Genomic DNA, 24,756 nt, shown 5'->3' on the forward strand with positions numbered 1-24,756 from the left:
AAAAAATAATACGATGAAATCTGTTATGCGGTCATCAAAAATGTTTTGAACATTTTTAACAACATGGGAAGGCTTTCCTAACGATACGGGAAGGGTTCCCTTAACAAAGTAGAAAGTGTTTTCATGTAATATTCTAAGAAAAAGCTCCAATTCTTTGGAGCCCACTTGGAACCCAATTCTTTGTCTGGATTTTTCTGTGATTCAAAATCCTGCTGCTGCCTGCTTCTCTGAGAGAACACCAAATGGCAGATGATGCCAAGGCCGCAGAGCTCACAGAGGCAAGGCAGAGAGAGGACAAGGAGTGGATCCCAGTCACCAAGCTGAGCCGCCTGGTCAGGGACATGAAGATCAAGTCCCTGGAGAAGATTTATCTCTTGTCTCTGCCCAACAGGGAATCTGAGATCATTGACTTCTTCCTGGGGGCATCCCTCAAGGATGAGGTTTTGAAAATCTGGCCTGTGCAAAATCAGCCCCGTGCTGGCCTGCGGACCAGGTTCAAGGCCTTGGTTGCCATCGAACATTACAATGGACGCGTCGGTCTGGGTGTCAAGTGCTCCAAGGAGGTAGCCACTGCCACCCGTGGGGCCATCATCCTGGCCAAGCTTTCCATCGTCCCTGTGTGGGTGAGGCTATTAGGGGGATGAGATCGGCAAGTCCCAGGCTGTCCGGTGCAAGGTGACTTGCCTCTGTGGCTCTGTGCTGGTACGTCTCATCCCTGCCCCCAGAGGCACTGGCATCGTCTCAGCCCCTGTGCCCAAGAAGCTCCTGATGATGGCCGGTATTGACCACTGCTACCCCTCGGCCAGGGGCTGCTCTGCTGCCCTGGGGCACTTTGCCAAGGCTACTTTTGATGCTGTCTCCAAGACATACAGCTATCTCACCCTGACCCCTGGAGAGGGACGGTGCTCACCTAGCCTCCCTATCAGGAATTCACCGACCATCTTGTAAGGACCCACACCAGTCTCTGTGCAGAGGAGCCAGGCTCCATGTAGTTTTATACAAGAAAAACAGAGTGAGGGGTGCCTGGGTGGCTCAGTGATTGAGCATCTGCCTTCAGGTCAGGGCCTGATCCCGGGGTCCTGGGATCGAGTCCCACATCAGGCTCACCCAAGGGAGCCTGCTTCTCCCTCTGCCTGTGTCTGCCTCTGTCTTGGTGTCTCTCACGAATAAACAAATAAAATCTTAAAAAAGAAGGAAAGAAAGAAAGAGCAAATTCTTTTTTTAATTTTTATTTATTTATGATAGTCACACACACACAGAGAGAGGCAGAGACGTAGGCAGAGGGAGAAGCAGGCTCCATGCACCAGGAGCCCGACGTGGGACTCGATCCCGGGTCTCCGGGATCGCGCCCTGAGCCAAAGGCAGGCGCTAAACCGTTGCGCCACCCAGGGTTCCCGGAAAGGAAGGAAGGAAGGAAGGAAGGAAGGAAGGAAGGAAGGAAGGAAGGAAGGAAGGAAAAGAAAGAAAGAAAGAAAGAAAAGAAAGAAAGAAAGAAAGAAAGAAAGAAAGAAAGAAAGAAAGAAAGAAAGAAGAAAGAGAAAAGTGAACTAAAGCTTGTTTTAAAAAAATCCTGTTGCTGGGTGCCCACCTGGCTCAGTTGGAAGAGCATGTGACTCTTGACCTCAAGGTCATGAATTCAAGCCCCACGTTGGGTGTAGAGATCATTTAAAAATAAAAAATCTGGGGCACCTGGGTGGCTCAGCGGTTGAGCATCTGCCTTCAGCTCAGGGCGTGATCCCAAGGTCCTGGGATCGAGTCCCACATGGGGCTCCCCGCAGGGAGCCTGCTTCTCCCTCTGCCTGTGTCTCTGCCTCTCTCTGTGTGTCTCTCATGAAAAAATAAATAAAATCTTTAAAAAATAAAAAATCGGGGATCCCCAGGTGGCTCAGTGGTTTAGCGCCTGCCTTTGGCCCAGAGCATGATCCTGGAGTCCCAGGATCGAGTCCCACAGTGGGCTCCCTGCATGGAGCCTGCTTCTCCCTCTGCCTGTGTCTCTGCCTCTCTCTCTCTCTCTGTGTCTCTCATTAATGAATAAATAAATAAAATCTTTTTAAAAAATTAAAATAAAATAAAAAATCTTTTTCAAAAAAAAAAATTTTCAGTAGCAGGTAGAGCAACAGGACTCTCATTCACTGCTGCTGGGGATGCAAAATGGTGCCACCACTTGGGAAGACAGTCTGACAGTTTGTTCCAAAACTAAACATACGGGTCCCATATGATCCAGCAACTGCGTTCCTCAGTATTTATCCAAAGGTGTTGAAAGCTATGTCCACACGGAAACCTGCACACGAATGCGTATAACAGCCTTATTCATAATTGGCAAAACTTGGAAGCAACCAAGAAGTCCATCAGTAGGTGGTTGGATAAATAAACTATGGGAGGTCCGAGACAATGGAATATTATTGGGCGCTAAAAAGAAATGAGCCAAAAAAAAAATAAAAAGAATAAAAAGAAATGAGCCATCAAGCCACGAAAACACACGGAAGAACCTTAAATGCATATGACCAAGTGAAAGGAGCCGGTCTGAAAAGGCCACACACGCCACAGGATTCCAACTCCGTGACATTCTGGAAAAGGCAGAAGTACAGAGAGTAAAAACAGCAGTGGTGCCAGGGGGAGGGAGTGATGGACGGCAGAGGACAGAGGGTTTTTAGGGCAGTGAAACTATTCTGTGCCATATTAAAATGGCAGATACATGCATGATCCATTTGTCCACACCTACAGAGCGTGCAGGCCCGAGAGTGAACCCCAGTGTAAACCGTGCACTTTGGGTGATACTGATGTGTCGATGCGGGTTCATTGATGGTGAGTAAGGTCCCTTCTTCTGTGTGGAGAGAGGGACAGTCTGTGCATAGCAGGGGCAGGAGGCAAAGGGAAATTCCCTGTACTTTCCACCCCATTTTGCTGTGAACCTAATAAATGAAGTCTATTTAAAAAATAATAATAATTAAAAATAATAATAATAATAATAAAATCCTGTTGTCCTTCATGCTGAAAGAAGCAAGCTTCAAAAGGCTACAAACCAAAAATAAAACAAAGCAAAACAAAAACAAAAGGCTACGAACCGTTTCCACTTATATACAACAGTCTTAGCAAAGGACAAATTGTCATGATAGAGGTCAGTGGTTGTGGGGAGGGGCTGGGGGAGTCCATAAAGGGGCAGGGTGAGGGAACTGGGGGGGGGGTACTGTTCTGTGTCCTGAGTCTGGTGGTTATGCGAATCTCTGCACAGCTTAAGATTCACAGAGCTGCATAACAAAGGAAAAAGGTAGTTTTTCATGCTAATTATTCTTTGATTTTTTTTAATGCAAGAAAAGAAAATCCTGTGTCAGATCTTCAGCCATCCTCAGCTGGCCCACAAGACCCCAACCTGTTTGGTGGTCCGAGTCAAAAGGTGGTGGACCTGCTGCAAGCCACAGGAGGCTCAGAGGAGCTGTGACTCTTGATCTTAGGGTTGAGGGTTCAAGCCCCACCTACGGTGTAGCGATTACTTAAATAAATGAATAAACTCTAAAAAAGAAAAGAAGAGGGGATCCCTGGGTGGCGCAGCGGTTTGGCGCCTGCCTTTGGCCCAGGGTGCGATCCTGGAGACCCGGGATCAAATCCCATGTCGGGCTCCCGGTGCATGGAGCCTGCTTCTCCCTCTGCCTGTGTTTCTGCCTCTCTCTCTCTCTCTCTGTATGACTATCGTAAATAAAAAGAAAAAGAAAAAAGAAAAGAAGAGAAAAACACACAAGAATGCTTATGGTTTTTTTTTTTAAGATTTTATTTATTTATTCATGAGAGACACACAGATGGAGGCAGACACAGGCAGACGGAGAAGCAGGCTCCCTGTGAGGAGCCTAATGTGGGACTCGATCCCAGGACCCTGGGATCACGCCCTGAGCTGAAGGCAGATGCTCAACCACCCAGGTGCCCCAAGGCTCCCTATCTTGAACATGATTTCTGAGGTCTGTGGCTGACCCAGGGGTCCTTCCCTGTGGAGCCCCCATATTGTCGGTGGAGTTGCAGGACAAATTCTGGTGACTCTGCAGATCCACCAGCACCTCCCTCACCTGTGACTCTTCCTAGAATCCCACCTCAGCAATGGCCCCATCAGTCAACCCTGACACTTGGCCCCAAAGATTGAGGCATCATTCTCCACTCCTGCCTCTCCCTCTTCTCCACTGAGCCACCTAGATCTGTTGACCTTACCTTCTGAATGCCTCCCAAAACTTCTTCCAAAATTGCTGTAAAAATATCCGGCAAAGGACTTGTACTCAGCATACATAAAGAACTCCTACAAATCAACTAGAAAAAGGCAGAAACCAGGCAGCCCCGGTGGCTTAGTGGTTTAGTGCTGCCTTCGGCCCAGGGCATGATCCTGGAGACCCGGGATCAAGTCCCAAGCCGGACTCCCTGCATGGAGCCTGCTTCTCCCTCTGCCTGTGTCTCTGTCTCTCTCTCCTTCTGTATCTCTCATGAATAAATAAATAAATAATCTTTAAAAGAAAGAAAAAGGCAGAAACCCCAACAGAAAAATGGGCCCTTCACAAAAGGTCATCTCCAAATGGCCAATGGAAAGAAATGGAACCATATACAGCAGAGGCAGCAGGAAAAGTGGACAGTGGATTTTGAAATGTGAAGAATGAAAAGTTAGAAGCCATTGGAATGTCCATCAGTGGAGGAGTAGAGAAATGAAAAGGAGGATGGTCCTGTGGAATATTATAGAAGAGTGAAGAAGGCATGAGTAGCTTCCCCTCTCATCTCCATCTCAACATAAATGTGTCTCAAAAACATACTTGTGAGTGAAATACTTGTGCAATAATAATACAGAGTGATACTATTTATATAACTCATATAAAACACATACACTGGGGCCCCTGGGTGGCTCGGTGGTTGAGCATCTGCCTTCGGCTCAGGGCGTGATCCTGGGGTCCTGGGATCAAGTCCTACATAGAGCTCCCCACAGGGAGCCTGCTTCTCCCTCTGCCTGTGTCTCTGCCTCTCTATGTGTCTCATGAATAAATAAATAAAATCTTAAAAAAAAAAAAAAAGAACACCCCACCGGCTTCCATTTATTGGAAGTCCAATTGTCAGGGAGAGTGTGTGCTATTCAAAGTCAAGTGAGGGGTTACCCTGGGTGGGAGCGACAGGAAGGAGGCACAGCAGGGGCTTCCAGGGGCTGGTGAGCTTCCGTCTTAGATCCGCATCCTGGCTCTATGAGCACAAACATTTGTGACTTGTGTGTGTGTGTGTGCACTAATTCAAATAAAAGCTCCTAAAAGTTAAAAACCCTCCCCTTCTACCCCTCTGCCCTACTCAACTCCACCCTGAGCAACTGCTCTGACCTCTCCCCTCTCCCCAGCCCGCTTACAGACAACAGCCAGGGGATCTCTAGGGCACACACGTGAGACTGTGTCCCTCCCTGCTCTAAACCCTTCCATGGCTCCCTGTGGCCCCCAAGGTTAGAGCCAAGCCTTTTAAGGACTTTCTTGGCGCTGGTCCTGCTTCTTTTGCAGCCTCACCTCTACCTACCCTCTGCATTCCTTGCACCATTAAATTAACCTTCAGCCCCAAATATGCTGCTTCAAACCTCCAGGCCTTGGCACCTGCTCTCCTCTTTGCCAGATCGCCTGGCTGGCGTGACGTGACGCACTCTTGCCTCTGAGGTTCAGCTCCAACGCACACACGGCGTTTTTATAAAATATAAGAGAAGGCTTTGAGTCATATGCAAAAGCTTAGTGGCTCACCCCAGGGTCCTTTCCTTCGGAGAGGGAGGCGCCCCCATCCTCTGAGCCACCCCCACATGGAGGGTGGGGGATGGGACTCCAGGGCTGGGAAGAACTGAGAAACCCCAGGTCTCTGCAGGAGGGTTGTGCCCACTTCCCTTGGAGGAGGACAAGGCAGGGACCCCAGAGCATGAGCAGCCCCCACACCTCCAGCCCCCTGCTCCAGCTCAGCCTGTGTTTGCTCCCTGCTGCTCCTCCCATTTCCAAAGGCCTCTGCCCCCCAATACACTCACCCCCCCAACTCCCCCAATCCTGCAGCCATTTCAGAAGGGAAAGTGTGGGGGGGGGGTTCCAGGGAGGTGGGGTCAGGTCAGCCCCACCCCCAGCTCCCACCCCGCACTCCTGTGGACCTTGGGGGATTCAGTGCAGCCTGTCTCAGCTCCTCCTGCCTCAGCCCCGTCCTCCCCAAAACAAATTCCCGAAGGCTTCTCGCAGGGCGGCCAGCTTTGCACTGACACCGGTGACTCGCTGGATTTCCACACTCTGTGACCTTGGGCTGGGGCCCTAAGGTCTCTGTGCCTCAGTTTCCTCATCCATGAAAGGAGATAAAGGTGCCTACCCCAAAGGGCCATGGAAGGGTCGAATGAGTCATTTAAAATAATGTCTGGCACCGAAGCGCCCTGTGACAGTTTTTTTGCGGCTGCTGTTACTTTTAATAGGCAAGACACCGAGGACATGCCCTGCATGTGGGAAGTGGTCAATAAATGCTGCTTTCCCCTCCTCGCCCTCCTCCTCCCCTCGGACTGCCTCCATCCCACTCTTGCTCCAGGATGGTCTAGAGGCCAAGTTCCAGCGAGGCTGCTGGTGGCCTCTGCAGCCTGAGTGCAGAGGGAGGCCCATTGCACCTGCCTGAGGGCAGAGGCAAGACGAGCCCCAGCTGGCTGGCCCCCTTGCAGTCTGGCCTAGCCTCTCCCCATAGCCCCTCCTGTCACCCTTACACGGGGGTGTCACGGGGAGTGTCACCCACGAGGCCACCTGCTACCCCACGCCACCACCCGGGGCTGACACCAGGGACCCCACCTCCCCAGCCCAGACAGACACACTGAGCTTCCAGGGCTTGCCTCTCACAGACATCAGGACGTCTCCCGTGCAACCGGGCACTGTCCCTCCAAGCCTGCTGCTGCCCTGTGCCCGCCATTCAGGGTCACCCACCTGGCCACCCAGCCAGAGAGGGACATCATGCGAGGCGCTGCAGACCTGCCCCTGAGACCTCCGTGCTGGCTCCCTGTCCTTCCCTTCCACCCCTGCCCACCCCCTACCCCCCACCCCATCCATCCCACCAGCCTCCAGACACCCTCGGCTGGGAAACCAGCTTCCTTCTCCCTATTCCCTCCCTGCACCTCCCACGCCACAGGCCCTGTGACCTTTCAGACTGCAGATCAGAGTATGACACTCTCCTATAAAAACCCAATTGTGGCTCATGAAGGGTGAGCCCGGGGCCCCCCAGGCTTGAATGAACAGTTTCTGCCATGCTGCCCCCTCTTAGGTCACACTGGACTTTTGTTTCAGGGGACCCCCCCACCTCTTCCCTGACCCCCTGCATCCCTGCCCACCTGCCCCTGCAGCTGACGGACATTCTGTCCTTGGGAAGATCACCCTGACCTCCTACCCACGTCCTGAACATCTTGTGCTCACCCAACCTCCCTCATCACACGCCCAGCACATTGACCTGGAATTACCAAGAGGCCTCTTCATCAGCTTTGGCTCACTGGTCCCAGAGAAAAGCCCCTCGAATTAACATTGGCAGCGAAAGGCCAGAGCAAGAAACAAAAGGGTTGATTGGAAGGAACTGTGTCCTTCGAAAACAGAACACAAACTATGACAAGGAATTCATTCTGCTTTATAGTAAACAAGATGTGAGCTACCATTGAAACTACAGGCTAATTCTTGAAACAGAAAAATAAATTAATTCATGGGAGGGGTTGGAAGGTCATTTATCCCCCTCACTACCACCACCAAGTTGTACTTAATAATTCACATTTAATATTTCAATCAGATTCTGGAGTCATTGGGGGAGAAAATAAACACACACACACACACATTGTGGGTTGAATTGCGTCCCCCAGAAAGATACGTTGAAGTCCTAGCTCCCAGTACCTGGGAATATGACCTTTATCTAGAAATAAGGATCTTTGCAGATGTAATCAAAGTAAGATGAGCTCATCCTGGAGTACAGTGGGTCCCTAATCCAATGACCTCATAAGAGAAGTTTGGACACAGACACACACAGAGAAGGAAGATTGGTTATGGGCAGGAACTGGAACAATGTGTCTACAAACCAAGCAATGCCAAGGATTGCTGGCAGCCATGAAAGCCAGAAGAGGCAGGGAATATTCTTCCCTGGAGCCATTGGAGGGAGAACAGCCCTGTCAACACCTTGATTTTGGACACTGAACTTCCAGAATGGTGAGAGTTTTCAGAACTTGTGCAAGGTGCCCAGTTTGTGGTATTTTGCGATGGTGGCCCCAGGAAACCAGACATGGGTCTGCATCTGACCCATTTGGTGGTTGACTCACCGTCCCTGGAGCAGCCTGTCCTGCCTCGACCAACTGGCTCTTTCTCCATGTTTAACTAACTATTCCTCGGACTGACCATCAGTTCCTCCTCTGTCCATAACTCACCCACATTTTAGTCCCTGTCCACAGCCTCTTTCTTCCATCACATGAAATCCCCCAAGTTGCCAGGTTGGTCGTATCATTTTGCAACAGACAACCAGAGAACAACGGATCCAAAAAAAGAAAAAAAAAAAAATTATGTTCCATGGGTGCAGCTCAGTGCTGAAACAACCCCAGAGATTAAAGCAGGGTCTTATTTCCTAAATTATCAATTTATTTATTTTTTTTTAATTTTTATTTATTTATGATAGTCACACACACACACAGAGAGAGAGAGGCAGAGACATAGGCAGAGGGAGAAGCAGGCTCCATGCACCGGGAGTCCGACGTGGGATTTGATCCCGGGTCTCCAGGATCGCGCCCTGGGCCAAAGGCAGGCGCCAAACTGCTGCGCCACCCAGGGATCCCTAAATTATCAATTTAGTAGCAAACAGTTTTCATGTTGTGCCAAGTCTAGCTTCCCCCCACACCTTACAACTACCCTCCTTGTAGACGTGACAGCCCTAGCGCTGCACTATCTAAAGGGTGGATGATGCAATGAACACTGTTGGGACAACGGAAAGAACGAAAGTCAGGTCCCTACCTCACACCTTATCTCAATACAAATTCCTGCTGGATCAAAGTTTGACACGTGAGAAATAAAATCATAAAAGTACTAGGGGAAAAAACACATAGGGGCCCTTTAAAAATAGCAATTTGAGAATAGCTAAGGTCTTTCTAAGAAAAAATAATTAAACATAAAAGCCACAAAAGAAAAAGGTGAGTCCAGCTTCCTAAAAATCCAAATGGATTTTTGGAAATCCAAATCCACATGGAGAGAAAACAATAATAAACGAGGTAAAAATACAACAAACTGGGTGGGAGTGGAGGGGGGAGAAAACTACAGCTTATGTCAGAGAATAAGAAGTAAGTTCCTTAATATTAAAAAGAGCTTTGGGGCACCTGGCTGTCTCAATCAGGGGAATGTGCAATTCCTAATCTCGGGATCATAAATTCAAGCCCCATATCAGGTGTCAAGATTACTTAAATAAATTGTTTTAAGAGCTTCTAGGGGCACGTGGGTGGCTCGGTGAGTTACGTATTTGCCTTTGGCTCAGATCATGATCCCAGGGTCCTGGGATGGAGCCCCACATCGGGCTCCCTGCTCAGCGGGGAGCCTGCTTCTCCCTCTCCCTCTGCCTGCCACTCCCCCTACCCCCACTTGTGCTCTGTGTCAAATAAATAAAATCTTTAAAAAACACTCTACCTTTGCACGCCCTGTGACTGGCTATTGTACTTCTGGGTCTGCTCGTCTCTGCACCAGGGTGTTCATTACACTGTTCCTCAGATCAGGGCACTGGTTCCCTTAAAAAGAAGAACCTGGCTGGCTTACTCCTTAGAGCATGCGACCCTTGATCTCAGGGCCATGAGTTCAAGCCCCATGTTGGGCATAGAGCTTATTAAAAACAAAACAAAAAACAAGGTGGTGAGAGCTGCCCTACCCTGTGACTATCTTAAAAACCCTCGACTTGACTGTAAATTAGGATATTGAATGGCAATTAAGTCCTGCATTGGGCTCCCTGCAGGGAGCCTGCTTCTCCCTCTGCCTGTGTCTCTGCCCCTGTGTCTCTCATGAATAAATAAATAAAATATTAAAAAAAAATAGGACCCAGTTTCCTCCTAGTCAAATCTAGGAGAGGGGATGGTGTCTTGGATCAGCAGGTGTTGACATGGGGGCTCCTGATCTTGCTGTGTCACCGAGGGCAAGTGACCCTACCTCCTGCTAGGATGACCAACTGCCATGACTTGCTCAGGACTGTCCCATGTCCCAGGTACATTGGATGACAGGTCACAGTACCTCTAGGCCCCGGATGTTTTGTCTGCTAGATTGTGCATAAGTCGCAGGCATGCAGGTGGGGATGAGGAGAAATGAGAGCATCCCGGATGGCCTGTGGAGTGTCGGGGTGAAAGGTGGGAATCAATGAACCTGGAAGGACGTCCTATGAGCAGGAAGGTAGGGACAGATGCACAATAGGTGTCGGGCCCTTTCCCATCACCCTCAGGGGGGGCCAGGCCAGCCCTGGGGATAGGTGAGTAAGGACATTCAGAGCAAGGGGGGGTGAGTCTGCCAAGGCTGAGGGAAGGTGCAGACCCTCTGTGTCCCCACCCATGAGCCTCCCAATCCAGCAAAGGGAAAGAAGAAAGAAAGCAGGGTGCTGACAAAAGGTAAGAGGTCAGGAGGAGCTGAGTTCAAAGCTGCCTCTTCTCTGGCTGTGTGGCCTTGGGCAGCTGACTGCACCCCTCTGGGCTTGTGTCCTCATCTATGAAATGGGCATTTTTATTTAAATTTTTTAAGATTTTATTTATTTATTAGAGAGAGAGAGCACAAGCAGGAGGAGTGGCAGGGAGAGGGAGAAGCAGACTCCCTGCCAAGCAGGGAGCCCAATGTGGGGCTCGATCCCGGGACCCTGGGTTTATGACCTGAGCCAAAGGCAGACACTTAACCAACTGAGCCACTCAGGTGCCCCTGAAATGGGAATTTTAAATGCACTTGCTTCACAGACAGGGCTGGATATGTTGGGCTCTGTAAAGCTCCCAGCGTGGGTGCCCTGCTGGGCTGCAGGGAACCTTGGGGTAGGGGGTGGGCATCGTCCACCCAAGGCAGTTAGCCCGCCCCCACTGGGAGCAGGGAGGGCCCTTGGGGGAGGCAGTGCTGCTCCAGGGAGGAAAGCTCAGCACCCTCCTCCCACCTCCCCACCCCTGCACGCAGCCAGAGAAGTTGAGGCTGCGCATGTCCATGCTCAGATGCTTGCACAAAGACACCCCAGAAACACACTAAGGAACACAAAAATGCACAGAGACCCAGATGGACCCGGAGACACCCCGACAAGGAGACATACAGACTTGCGGGTATACCCAGCAGGCCCCCTCTTCTGAGCCTTTCTTGGACAAGCTTCATTTCTCCCCATTCTCTGCACCCTTAAAGAACATCCGTGGGACACTCATTGTGTACCGGGCCCCGTCTCCCGCGTTAGGGTCACCGGGGGATCAAGGCGGAACCCCCTAGCCTTGAGGGGTGAACATCTTCCAGGGGGAGGCTGGCAGGCACAGGTCTAAAAACTGAGAGGGAGGAGGGCTGAAGAGAGAGAGCTGGCGAGGGGGACAGGCAGGGGGAGGAGAATGGGTCATGTGGGGTGAACCTTTCACTAAAGACCCAAGGGAGGGGGGAAGCACCTCGTGGACTCGCAGGAAGGGCGTCCCAGGCAGGAGGAACAGCCAGTGCAAAGGCTTCTCCACTCCCCATTCTATCTGCTCCAACCCTCCCCAGCCCTGACTCAGGCCCTTTGGATGGGGAAGCACGGAGACAGAGGTCCCTCCAGGTACGCCCCCCCCCACACCTGATGGCCTGGTTATCCTCCATTCCCCGGATGATGACACCACGGGGCTCAGAGAGGCTGTGTCACACAGCCGAGGTCACAGCACAAACATGGGCCCAGGTCTTTGTGAATTGGAGCCCCCTCACCCCCCATTGAGGCCAGAAGTCTTGACTGGCAAAGGCTGAGCCAGGAAGGACAGTTGGCCACAGGTCGGGGACAAGAGGCCTGGCGTGAGCCGGGCAGTGCTGGGCAGAGAGAGGCAGGGACAGGCAAGCATCTGGGATGGCAGTCCTCACCCCGCTGGAACAAGGGAGCGGCAGCCCCGGGGACCACAGGAGGGGGCCAGAGGTCCGGAGGAGGGGGGCACCCCGCAGGGGGTGTGGGTCTGACCTGGATGGGGCTCCCGGCTGCTGGTTTGGAAACTGGGTCCGGATGTGTGTGTTGGGGGTAAGGAGGGGGTTCCCAGGGGCACGAACAGGTGTCTGGGTGGGAGGATGGGGTGTCTGTGCGAGTCTCGCGTTCTGCAGGAATGAATGATGACACACTTGGTGGCTTAAAACCACACACATTTAGGGGGATCCCCGGGTGGCTCAGCGGTTCAGTGCCTGCCGTCAGCCCGGGGCGTGATCCTGGAGACCTGGGATCGGGCTCCCTGGGTGGAGCCTGCTTCTCCCTCTGCCTGTGTCTCTGCCTCTCTCTCTCTCAGTGTCTCTCATGAATAAATAAATAAATAAAATCTTTAAACACACACACACACACATTTATTTATCTGATCGTTCAGGAGCTCTGAGGTCCAACACGGATCTCACTGCGCTGAAATCAAGGTATTCGCAGGGCTCATTCCTTCTGGAAGCTCTCAGGGAGAATGTGTTTCTGGCTTCTAGAGGCACCTGTTTCTTTGGCTCGTAGCCCCCTGATCTCCACTTTCCCAAATCAACACTATAGCATCTTCCACCTGGATCAGGGCTTAACGGTCTCCCCAGGCACAATGTGTCCCCCCTTCGGGCACAAAAGGTGTGAAAACCTGGAGGGGAGGAAGAAGCAAGGAGCTCCCCCTCTCTCCCTCAGGTCCCAGCTTTGGGCCTCCTTAGGGTCTGCGCTGGGCTTGCCAGCTGAGAAATGACTGCATCTCTGCACTCCCACCAACCAGCCAGGTCCTGGCCTCCCCTGATGCCCAGAGCCCGGGCCACATAACCCCTAGATCCCTCTGGAGTCCCTCCCTTCACTCCTGTCTGCACCCCCTCCACCAGGCTCCAGAAGAACCCAATGCAGAGTCTAATTTTAAGCCTGTGCCGCTCCCCAGGGAGCCCTGCAGGGCCTTCAAGTGGCTGGCCCCACTCGGCTGTGGCTCTTCACTCACCTCTGGATCCTAACTCGGCTTAATGCCCCCATCCATTTACCTCTCAGATTCAGATGTCACCTCCTCTAGGAAGCCTGTCCTGAATGTTCCATGTTCACACAGGGAGTGGGGGCGGGAGAAGGAGGGCAGAGGGCAGCCAAGAAGCAGCCCAACTGCAGAAAGTTCAGCTGCATCTCTTCCTGCCAGGCTGACCCCTTCCTCCAGCCACCCCACCTCCCCCCCTGAAATCTGTCTCTGACCCTGGCCCACTCACATCCTCTTTCAGGGCACCCCCCCTCCACTTCTCTGGGGGATCTGCTGCTTCTCCCCTGGGGCCTGGTCTCCCCCATTCCACAGTGTCTCCCATAACTATTAATACAAGTGGCTGCCATGCTCTGAGCACCCCCAGGGGCAAGCAGTATGCAGCCCTAGCAGCTATACTCGAGAAAGTGGCTTTATGATCCTCCTTCTCCACCATGCACAGAGGAGCTTTGGGGGTAGAGGAGTGAGGTGAGGGGGGCTCTGCAGAGGGCCCTGAGGTCTGACGGAGAAGGATGCACGCATTGAAAAGGGAAAACAGGGATCCCTGGGTGGCGCAGCGGTTTGGCGCCTGCCTTTGGCCCAGGGCGCGATCCTGGAGACCCGGGATCGAATCCCACGTCGGGCTCCCGGTGCATGGAGCCTGCTTCTCCCTCTGCTTGTGTCTCTGCCTCTCTCTCTCTCTGTATGACTATCGTAAATAAATTTAAAAAAAAGAAAAGAAAAGGGAAAACAGTCTCGTAGAAGAAATAGCAGGTGCAAAGCCCTGGAGCCGGGTTGGGAGGCACAGGTTCTCTGCCCCCTTTCCCTTCCCACGTGTGGAACTCAAATCTCAGCGACGTGAAGCAACTTGCCCCCGCCCCGCCGCCGCCTCCACAGCTCTGCCTCCTGACCGGGGCCCCCACAAAATCGCAGCCTCCGCCCGCCCGCCCTCCACTACTCCCGACCTGCAGACCGGGCGCTCGGCTCCCGCGCGCGCTTCGGCCCCAACCAACCACGAACTGGAGCGGCTCAGTGTGCGAGCTGGGACAGGTCCCCAGGCTCGGGGGGGACCCGAGGTGGCCTCCGAGGCCTGACGCCGAGTCCCGGCCTCCCCAGCGACGCCAGCAGACCAGGGCGCCCGCAGTGGGTATGCAGATGCGCGGGTCGGAGCCAGGCCGGAAGGGGGGACCCGGGAGGGGATCGGGCGCACGTGCGGCGAACGGAACAGAACCGCGGGCCGGACCGAGCGCGGCCGCGCTGCGTTCAGACGCGAGAGAGAAGGCGCGGGCCAAGGACCTGCAGCTGGATGTAGGCCAAGCGCGCCTCCGGGCGGGCCAGGGGGCGGGGGCGGGGCCTGGGCGCGGGGCGGGGGCGGGGCCAGGCCCGGGAGGGCGGGGCCAGGCCCGGGAGGGCGGGGCCAGGGTGTGGTCTGGGCGGGGCCTGGGCGGGGGCGGGGCCGGGCCGGCCGCGCGGGGCGGGGGTCCACAGGAAGCCGTGCGGTCCGCGGAGAGGGCCGGGCGCCGCCTGGACCCCGCGCCCCGGCTCGGCCCCGCCCCCGGCCCCGCCCCGCCCCGCGCCCCGCCCCGCCCCGCGGCCCCCCAGCCTACCGCCGAGCCCCACGGCAGAGGCGGCGCTGGGAGCAGAGTCCGGCGGCCGCGTGCGGGCTGCGCGTGCTCCGTCTCCGCGTCCGCCGCCCGCCCCCGGTGCGCCCCGCCGCCCGCGCCCCCAGGTAAGCGAGCGCCCCGCGCCCCGAACGCCACCCTGGCGGCGAGCCCCGGCCCCGCCCCCGCGGCCATGGCGGCCCCGGCCCCCATCCCCCCGCCCGGGGCGGCCTCTCGGGGCTCCTCATCCGGTCCCAGGCCCGGGCCGCCGCCCCGAGACAGCGCTGTCCCCCGAGGGTCGGCGCGCCGCCAGCCGAGCGCGGGGAGCGGGGAGCGGGGAGCGGGGGAGGCGGACGTGCGGACGCGAGCGGCGCGGCGGGGCGGGGGTCAGACGCCCGGGAGACCGCGCCGAGCGCCCGCGGGGCGCCACCGACGTGCGCGCGCCGGGATGCAGCGGGGCCCCGGCCTCGGAGCCCGGCTGCGTAGACGGCTGCGACCCGGTAAACAGCCCGCGGCCGCTCGGCCCGCGCTGGGTGCGGGAGGCCAGCGCCTCGGGGAGATGGAGTAAGTGAGGGTCGGGGAGCGATTCGCGCAGAGGGGGTCCTCCGGGCCCGAGCGCACCCGCGGAGCCAGGTCTTGAGGCAGGGCCCCGCCGGGTGTGTTTGCAGGGCACAAAAGAGGCCAGCGTGTCCGAAGCGCCGTAGGGGAGGCTTGGAGGTGGGGAGAGGTTGGCCCGCGCCTCGGAGATGGCGGGGACTGCGTGGATTCCATTCTCCGGCCTGGGGGGGGCCACGGGAGGCTTAGACCAAAGTGAGTAGCCGGGTCCTGGTGCGTCTTAGGACGGTCCCCCGCTGTGCGCAGGAGGGATGGGGGGAACCCTGGAGGAGGCTGCTGCTTTGGACCCCACCGGAAGGGGTGGTGGAAAAGAGGGTGACCCGGGGAGGAGGGGGTGCATTTTGGCAGAAGAACGTCGTCTGCCTCCCCTGCCTGCTCAGAAGTGGGGCGTGAAAGGAACCTGCGAGGAGATTTCTGGCGCTGGCGGTTGGGAGTGCGCAGGGGCCTTTCCTTGCTGGGATGGGGAAACTGAGGGAGAAGCAGATGGGGTGGGGCTGTGTCTGGCTGAGTCTGACTTGCAAAACCGTGAAATACCACCTGATGGGGGAGGCTCCTGGAGACCGACTCCACACCCAGGCGGGGTGTCCTAAGGCTGAGTGCAGGAGCCAAGCTCGCCCCACTCCCGTGACCTGGATCTCTTCTAGGGAGGCTGCTCCAAAGACATCCTGGAGTATGGGGTTGCTTTGGAAGCTCCCAAGGCCCCCAGTCTGGACTCAGTCCCTTTCCAAGAGCAGCTGCTGCATATGAACATGGCTGAGGTGGCAGGGGGGATGCCAGGATCCTCACTCAGCACAGCTGAGCCCCAGCAGGCTAAGCCAGGACCTTTGCTGCCTGCTTTCCCAGCTCACCTCCTCCCAGCAGCCGCGTCTTGACAGGGGAGAGAAGAGGCGGTGGAAATGAACTGGGAGACTTGGTCATTGAACTGGCCTTGTGGCCCCAGGGAAAGTTTTCTGAGCTTCAGTTTGCCCATCTGGAAAATGGATCAGTAGTACCTATGCCTAGGAGTGTTGTTCTGATCAAAGGAAGCCTTGGCTAGGAAAGGGCTTGGCTGATCCCAGCCTGCTGCCCGAGGAGGGAATGGGGATGGGGGAGGACGCCAGAGCCAGTGGGAATTCACAGCGTGATGAGCCCCCATTTCCAGCTCCGAGAAATGGGAGCGCTGTGTAACCGTGCCCACCTCCAGACCCAGGGCCTTCAGCAGATTGAGTGAGTCAGGCGTGTAAAGTGTTTAGTTGGCCCAGTGCCTGGCTTGGAGCGATCGCTGTGCTCAGGAGCCACTGGGCTCCTTAGTTGGCAGGGGGGAGCAGGAACGGGCCTCCCACCCCCCTTGGGATGCCCACGGGAAAGCAGGCGCCTGGGGACAGGCTCCTCTGTTATCTGGGCACCGCGGGCTGCTCTCTCTCCGGCTGTCTGGAGGCTGCCTCTGACCTGTCCTGCCTGTTGGGAGTTCGGTGCCCTCAGGCTAGTGACTTCACCTCCTTCTTGCTTCAGTTTCTTCACCTGTAAAATGGGACTAATAGCAGTCATCACCTCAGAGGTGAGCACAGCGCCCAGATGCTAATAAGCACCTGGTGAAACAACAGATGCCTGGATGTCTGGGGGGAGGGAGCCCAGGGGAGCAGCCTGATTCACCCTGGGGCCCTCCCCAGGGAAGGCTTCTTGGAGGAGGTGATCATTGGTGGGTTAACAAGGATGATGAAGAGTTAACAGGGTGGAGAGAGCAGTGCTCAGAGAGGTGGAGGGGAGAATCCACACGGTGCAGGAACTAAGTAAGAGACCAGCCTGGATGGAGGTGGGGATGAGGGAGGAATGCATGGACCCTGGAGAGATTTGAAGGGGGATTGGTAGAGCAACCACCCACTGGGGGAGCAGGTTCAGGTGCAAGCCGGCCATGTGTCCAGCATCTGGAAATTGGGATGCTGCTAGACCCCCAGGTGAAGGCGAGGTGCAGGGTGGGCTTAGAAGAAGCCAGCTGGGGGCTTGGGAGACATCCCCACCTGGGGGGATTGAGCAGAGAGAGGGCAGAGGGAAACAGAGTCGGTGGCAAGCCAGAAGCCAGGGGGAAATGGTCAGCTCTGCTGAGTTTCTGAATCCTCTGCTTGAATAATTCAGTGGTAGGGATCTTACTCCCTTACTTGGCTGTCTTTCCCACCCCCGCCCCACCCCAAGCCATTCAGAAGGGACTCTTCTTTGCCACACTTGAATAGGCTCTGACCAGAGCAGCATAAAGGAGGCCTTTCCCCTCCTTCGATCTCGGCTTCATACCTTTGTTAATATGAGACCATCATACCAGTTCCCCGCAATGAATGGGCAGGATCTCAGCTCTCTCCCCACCCCATCGTGGGGCCCCAACCCCATATTTTGCCCCAGGATCCCATGACTGTGTATCTGAGGAGAGGCCAGGCCCCTGCCTGGAGAACCCCTCTATCCTGTGCTTGTCGCCCCCCGCCCGTGTCTGTTATGTACTTATCCAGCACATATTTATGAAGTGCCTGCAGTGGGAGCCATCTGGGCTGGGCGGTGAACGAAAGGAAGCTCCCCTGCTGCCCGCTACAAAACGGAGCTGGTGTTTGGGGAGTCGGGCCATGGGTGTGCAACCCGAAGGATGAGAGGAACGTTCCAAGCAGAGGCACCAGCATGTGCAAAGGTCCTCAGGCTGGACCAGGCCTGGCATGTCAGAGGCCAGTGTGACTGGCTCCGAGGGAGCAAGGGAGACAGAGTGGGCAGAGGGGCAGCCGCAGAGAGCGAAGATTCTCAGGGTCCCCCGGTCCAACAACAGCAGCCCCCGGGAGCCTCCTTGGTTGGAGGGTAAGAGGTTGTTGGGTCTCTTGCAATTGGCAGGGTACTTGGTCCCCTGTGCACGGGTTGCTCCTGGAACCCTGATGGCCAAGGAGGCTGGCAGGAGGAAGGAAGAGAATCCACCCCTCTTCCCGGTGGGCAAGCCTTCCTGCATGTGATGGGGCTCAGCTGACCTGGAAGACTTCCCGGAGGAAGTGAAGTAGCCGGGAGACGGCACAGATAGGGGGTGTGGAGGCAGGGAGGAGGCAGGGGGGCCATGAGCAGTGGCAGTGACCGGGCCGGCAGGTCAGGCAGGGCACAGAGCTGGGTGTGAGCAGGATACACTGAGAGAGGGAACCCAGATCCAGGAGGGCGGGCAGCAGAAACCAAAGCAGGTTGTATTTTGAGGATGGTCCCGCCATCAGCCTGCCGTCACTCCCTTTGCAGGTGGAGGAGAAAGAACTCGCCCTCCTTCCCTCAGTGCATGGGGATAGGGGCCCGGTCCCCTGGGTCTGGTCACCCCTCCCGCCCCCACCACTTACCCAGGCCTGCCCCACATCTCAGCAGCTTCAGAGGCTTTAATGAGGGGATTCGGACCCTTGGACTCGAACGTCGATTGGTGGTCCTGCTGCTCCAGGACCCTGTGGCCGCAGCTGGCCTCCCCACCCCCATCCCTCTCCACACTGGGGGTGGGTGCGACCGAGGGCAGCTCCTCTTGGCCCTGGCTTCTGTAGGACAGTGATCCTGGCAGATGCTGGAGAGCTACAGCTGGAGCGAGCGAGTCTAACTAAACTCTTTGGAGAGGGCAGGGGACAAGGACAGGGACTGAAGGGGAACATGGGCAGGACAAGCTCTGGAAACGGCTACCTCTGGATCTCATTTCTCCATCTGAGAGGTTGGTGGGGGGGGCCCTAATATAAGGCGGTCGCCTCCCTGCCCTCGCCTCTTCCCACAGGCCCCTCTGTTCCAGCCCCGCAGGCTTTGTCCCGTAACATGAAGCTACTGAGCTTGGCCCGGCCTCAGGGCCTTTGCACGGCCTGTTCCCTTTGCCTGGAAAGCTCTATGCCCATGGAGTCCTCATCCCTTTTCTCAGCCATCACCTTCTTAAGGAGACCATCCTGACCTTCCTGTTTAAAATTGCAGCTCCCACTGCCCGATTCCTGATCTCTTTGCCCTGCCCTATGTTTCTCTCCGCTACTCAGCATAATGAAATAAATTAATAAAATGTAGAGTATTTGCCGCCTCCAACCCTTACCCTGTGCAGGACCACAGCTCCACGAGGACTGGACTCCTCACCAGTCTGTCCCCTGCTAGGACCCCAGCACCTGGCACACGATAAATAAATGTTTGTGCGGTGTTGACAAGGTGGCAGCCTTTGGAGACAGGCTCACATTTGAATCCCAGCCCTCTGCCTCCTGCTCTGTGCCCTTGGGTGATCCTGTGCCTGGGTTGCAAAATGCGGATCACAGAAGCACCTGGCACTGGACACCCGCTGGAGCTTCCTGGGGAACCTCCCCAGAGCCTGGAAGCAGTTGGTGGCAATTTCGACTTTGGGTCAGGACATTTAGAACTTTCCCACGTGTTCCTAGGATTTCCCAGAAACATGTTGAGCATAAGGGAGGCCAGAGCCTCTCTAAGAAGATCACTTCTTTCCCCTCTTCATAGATTTCGAATCTTTCGCTTTTGAATAAAAATAAAACTAGGGGGGAGACGCCTGGGTGGCTCAGTGGTTGAGTGTCTCCCTTCGGCTCAGGTCATGATCCCAGGGTCCTGGGATCGAGTCCTGTATCCGGCTCCCCCACAGGGAGCCTGCTTCTCCCTCTGCCTGTGTCTCTGCCTCTCTCTGTGTCTCTCATGAATAAATAAATAAAATCTTTAAAAAAAAATTTTTTTTTGATAGACCCTTATCCTGGGAAAATGCCTTGACCCTTTAGGATGTGTGTTTCGAGTACTGTTTTCCAGATGGCTCATGTCTAACAATAAAGTGCAGTTGCTCCTCCGCTGCCAGGTCACGTTTCCACGGGCACTGGGAGTCGAGAGGTTTCCCCGGGTCTGCAGATTGAGGCGCTTCTCGGGGGGCTGTCAGGCTGTACCCATGACTGCATGGGAACATGCTTCCCCTCATGTAGTTCTCACTGGCAAAGGACTGATTTTGAATTTTGAAGCTTGTGACCATTTTCATGCAAGGAAATGTACATGACTGCACAGAAAGACTGAGATTCGTGGGATAGGATGTGCTCGTACAAACCTAAGAGCCTGTAGGACGAACTCAGGGAACAGGATCTCTTAGGCGCCTGAGTTACCGGTCCTACTTTCTCAGTGAAGTTGGCTGTTAGGGTGAAGGATTTTCTTTTTTTTTTTTTTTTTTAAGGTTTTATTTATTTATTCATGAGAGACACAGAGAGAGCCAGAGACACAGGCAGAGGGAGAAGCAGACTCCCTGTGGAGGAGCCAGATGCGGGACTCGATCCCGGGACCCTGGGATCATGGCCTGATCCGAAGGTAGATGCTGAACCTGCTGAACGGCTGAGCCACCCAGGTGTCCCAGGGTGGAAGATTTTCAAAGCACTTTCCGGGGGTGTGGGGGGCAGGCAGGTACAGCTGGCGCCGTGGCGTTTGCATTGATGAAACGTCAAAGATGCTTGCAGTAACTTCTGGATTGAGACAGGAGCAAGCCAGAGGGCAGGAGCTGCTCACCTGTTTCAACGTGTTCCAACCTTGAACAGTAATCACCCAGAGTGAGCACAACCAATTCGACTTCTGGAAATAGGTGAAGAGGTCGCGCCTTGGGACCTTGGGAAATCCAGGTACATAAGTCACTTGCACACAAGCATTGCTCAAATACTGCCTACCGATCCGATCGGGCACCGACTGTTTAGAAACCATTACGACGTGGACCTTTGCAGCCACTGGCTCTCCTTTAGAGTCGTTCATGTCGCCCAGGACGCGGAGCCTGGATGCTTCTATTATTACTGAGGCATCACCCTCTGTAAATTTTAGCAGCATCCTTGTTTGTCGCCTGCTAAGTCACTCTTCGTTGCCTTACCTGTGCTATTGTAACTTGGCTCTTCCGAGGAGGTAATTTTGACACTGAGGCCTGAGCTCGAGCTGACAGTGGACAGAGGCAGGAATCGGACCCTGGGGACTGTCCTCCCAGAACCCCCACACACACCCTGTTCGTTGGGGGAGATAGATCGATAACCCCCTGGGCAGTTATAAGGCAAAATAAAGTGAACCCAATGGAGGGCCCATGATGCAGCCTGGAAGTCTTGAAGGCTTCCTGGAAGCAGCAACAGGGCACGCTGCCTACTTTGAAGGGTGTGAGGAATGGTGAATAGTGACTCAGGCCGAGGGGACATCCGGGTATTGCACGAGAGTGATGTTTCTGAAATTTGACCAGATCCTGGGAATCTGGCCACGGACCCTGGCTGAGAACCACGGGTGGGGGTGGGTGGTATCTGCAGGAGGTCCCCAGGGGGGACGGGACGGGGGAGGGAGAGGCTTGTACTTTGAGCTGTGTGCTGCTGAGGGCTGGGTGGGGAAGAGCAGCAGCCTGCATGCCCCAGCATGCCCTCCATCCCCCACCCCTGCCTTGTCCTCCATCGGTGAGCAGCCCTGCATCTGGGCGCATCCCCTCTGAGCCCTCAACTGTCATCTAAGAGGAAGTGCAGCTTGGCCTCTAGTTACGCAAACACCTCTGGTCCTTAAAGGGCCCACGGGCAGCCTGGCATTCCGGCGGGGACCCCTCTCTGCCCCACCCCGTGGGGCTTGGAAGCCCAGCCCTGCACCCAGAGGACATGCCCTGCTCGGGCTCCCCACGCTTCCTAGGCAGGCAGACAGGGTGGTGACGATTTCACAGGAGGTGCTGCCAGCCTGAGACCACCCAGCAGGAGCAGCAGATCTGCACAGGCATGTGGGCTCTGAAGTTCACGGTTCGCCCCCAGGTGACCTGGAACCCAGACAAGTGCGTGGGCTCACGTTCAGGTGCAAGACAGTCGGGGCAGGGAGGCAGTGCCTGGGGGTGCTGGGGCTCCAGAGGCCTCGAGGCCCTGCCCCTCCCCATCATCAGCCTGTTGTGTACTCAGAAGGCATCTTCTCTGAGTCCTGTACCTGGAATTCGCCCGAAACGGCTCTTGTCCCCTCCCACCGCTGGGTTGTGTGTCCCCACATTCCTGCCCAGGAGGGTGGCTCCCCGATCGGGCTGCCCGCCCCAACATCCTCGACCCCCCACTCCTTGAAGATGTCCCTACCGAGTTCTGTCCCAGCCCCTGTCACCTCCCACATGTCAGCTGCTGAGGGGCTCTTGGGCAGCACTTCCCTTGCCTGTGAAACCCCAAGGACAGCCCGCCTGCAAGGAGGTGGTCACAGGCTCACTCCCTTGGGGCAACCTCGAGCCCGAGCCTCCCACACTGCCCCTGTATCACTGAGGGCCAGGTGACAGGCACTCGCCACCCTCCGCTTGAACGAGGAGAGCCAGGACCCGGACTGGTGGCCTCACCAGTGTCAAGCACTGGCCAGGACTCAATGTTTGTTTTCGTTGTCTCTGTCTCATGGCCACTTGTCTGCATGTGATACTGATGCTGGCTTTCTCCGCAGGGGAGGGAGGCAAAGTTTCTTCTGAAAATAAATGTACTGAAAAACAAAGTGAGCCTTTTGAAGGAGATTGGCGAGTGCATAATGCACAGATGGGAGCGGGCTGGGGCCCAAGCATGACAGGGCTGTGGGAAGGACGGAGGGGAGGGCCCCCCAGTCCAGCCCAGGGACGCTGGGCAGGGCTTCCTGGCGGACGAGTCTGAGAGCAGAGTCGTGAAGAAGCAGAAGGCATTTGGCAGGCAGCAAGGAGGGCATTACTGGTAAGGGGAACGGCACGTGCAAAGGCCCAGAGGTGTACCTAGGTGCACAGTGCTGGGGGCAGGAGCATTTGCGGCATTTCAGGCCAAATTAGAAGGGCGGCCTGGGCAAAACCCAGAGGCAGGGAGCCCAGGGAGGAGGCCCCATTACTACATGAGAGAGGAGGGCGTAGCTGTGGGACGTGAGTGGGAAGGGACCCACTCGATGGTCACGTGGCAGACAGATGCCGTTGCAGGACCAGAGGAGGGGCCCAGAGGCCAGGCTGTGTGAATCTGGGATGACTCCCAGATTCCTGTCCCCAAAGACTGGGTGGAAGATGGGACGTTGGCCAAGAATCCTGGGGAGGAAGAGCGCACGCTGGGGTGGAGGATCGTGGTACGCGCATGGGCAAGGAGCAGTCAGGTGCTCTTGGCCTAGCAGGTTTGTTGGGGGAGAGACCTGGGAGCCCCGGGAATCAGAAACCCACAGTGCGCCTGTGCCGATCACCGCTCCCCAGTGGGTGCGATGTCCAGGGACAACAGATGACCGTGGGGGTCCAGGACTGGATTTGGGGCCAAAGGGGAGGCAAGGCAGCGTGGATTAGAGACAGAAGAGCAGAGAGGAGGGGAGCCAGGATGCCACGATGCTTGGAAGGAGGGGCAGACAGGGGGTCCCATACACAGTGGGAGGTCGTGAACATATAGATCGGCCACCGCGATTGGCCAAGGACGTGGTTGGGGGGGGTGGTCCCTGGGGCCCTAGGCAGAGTCCAAAGTAGAGAGGTGGAGATGGCGTAGAGTGCGGGCCCAGGGGCAGATTCTGCTTTCCAAGAAAGCCAGGGCTGCTGCTGACGAGCTGAGGTCCCGTGCGCCCTCGTCCGTCTGGAACGCCCAGTGAACAGGGTTCAGATGCCAGCTGTGTGACCCTGGGTAGATGACTCAGGGTCCCTGAGACTCAGCCACGAAAAAGGGATGCTGGGGCTTTCTTGTGCCACTGGTGACTGAGCCACTGGGTGGCTCAGTCGGTTAAGCTTCTGACACTTGATTTGGGCTCAGGTCATGATCTCAGGGTCGTGATCACAAGCCCCGCACCAGCCTCCACACTGGGCATGGAGCCTGCTGAAGATTCTCTCCCTCTCCATCTGTCCCCGCCTCTCCCTGCCACCACTATGCACACACTCTCTCAGTAAAAAAAAAAAAAAGAAAGAAAGAAATGTGGATGTTGACAGCATTTCCACGATAGAAGGGCAGAGCACCTGGCACAGAGCCTGCCCTGGGCAAATTTGTATTGATAACACCTGGCATGGTACCAGCATCCCAGGTATGTTGGGCAGTCCCTGCTATGGGTATGGGCGAGGCCTGCTGTCCCGGAAAGCAGCCCTGCCTGCACCTGCATCCATGTATGCTGTCACCAAGGAGTGGCAGAGGGGCCCAGTGGCCAGCTGTGGGAGAAGTCGAGCAGATGTTAGACCAGGCTGGGTGGAGAAGGGGTGCCAGCAGAGTACAACCTCAAACCCATGGTTCCCTCCACTGGGTGGGTAGTGGCAGGGGCTGAGCTTGATTGGGAATTGGTTTCTTAATGATGAGCTAGGGTAGGGAGCTCCTTGACAGCTAGAAATGCCCCCCTCTAAGCCCATATCTCCTCTGCCAACCACCCCTTCAGTGGAAACCTTTATTTTCCTTTTGTGCTAATATGATTTTCTATTTAAAAAGTCACCTTTAGGGGCGCCTGAGTGGCTTGGTCGGGTAAGTGTCTGCCTTTGGCTCAAATCAGGATCTCAGGGTCCTGGGATCAAGCCCCGGGTCGGGCTCCCTGCTCAGCAGAGAGTCT

The 24,756-nt window shown here is 55.7% G+C and overlaps 1 protein-coding gene and 1 pseudogene across 2 annotated transcripts in view; both read left to right on the top strand.

The window, feature by feature from the left end:
* The first annotated feature begins 242 nt into the window (after positions 1 to 242).
* Positions 243 to 5,633, top strand: LOC129522230 (40S ribosomal protein S2-like; annotated as a pseudogene).
* An 8,417-nt stretch (positions 5,634 to 14,050) lies between these two features.
* The window catches only part of CERS4 (ceramide synthase 4), a 31,630-nt gene continuing 20,924 nt past the window's right edge, over positions 14,051 to 24,756 (top strand). Inside the window, exon 1 of one of the 2 annotated variants that reach the window (XM_055343577.1) lies at positions 14,051 to 14,249. The gene's annotated coding sequence lies outside the window, so the exon portion shown is untranslated. Of the gene's footprint in view, positions 14,250 to 14,700; positions 14,832 to 24,756 lie in introns of those variants that run through there. The other variant, XM_055343578.1, reaches the window with a different exon arrangement.

Source organism: Nyctereutes procyonoides, unplaced genomic scaffold (assembly GCF_905146905.1).
Source record: "Nyctereutes procyonoides isolate TBG_1078 unplaced genomic scaffold, NYPRO_anot_genome, whole genome shotgun sequence".
Lineage (NCBI taxonomy): Eukaryota > Metazoa > Chordata > Mammalia > Carnivora > Canidae > Nyctereutes > Nyctereutes procyonoides.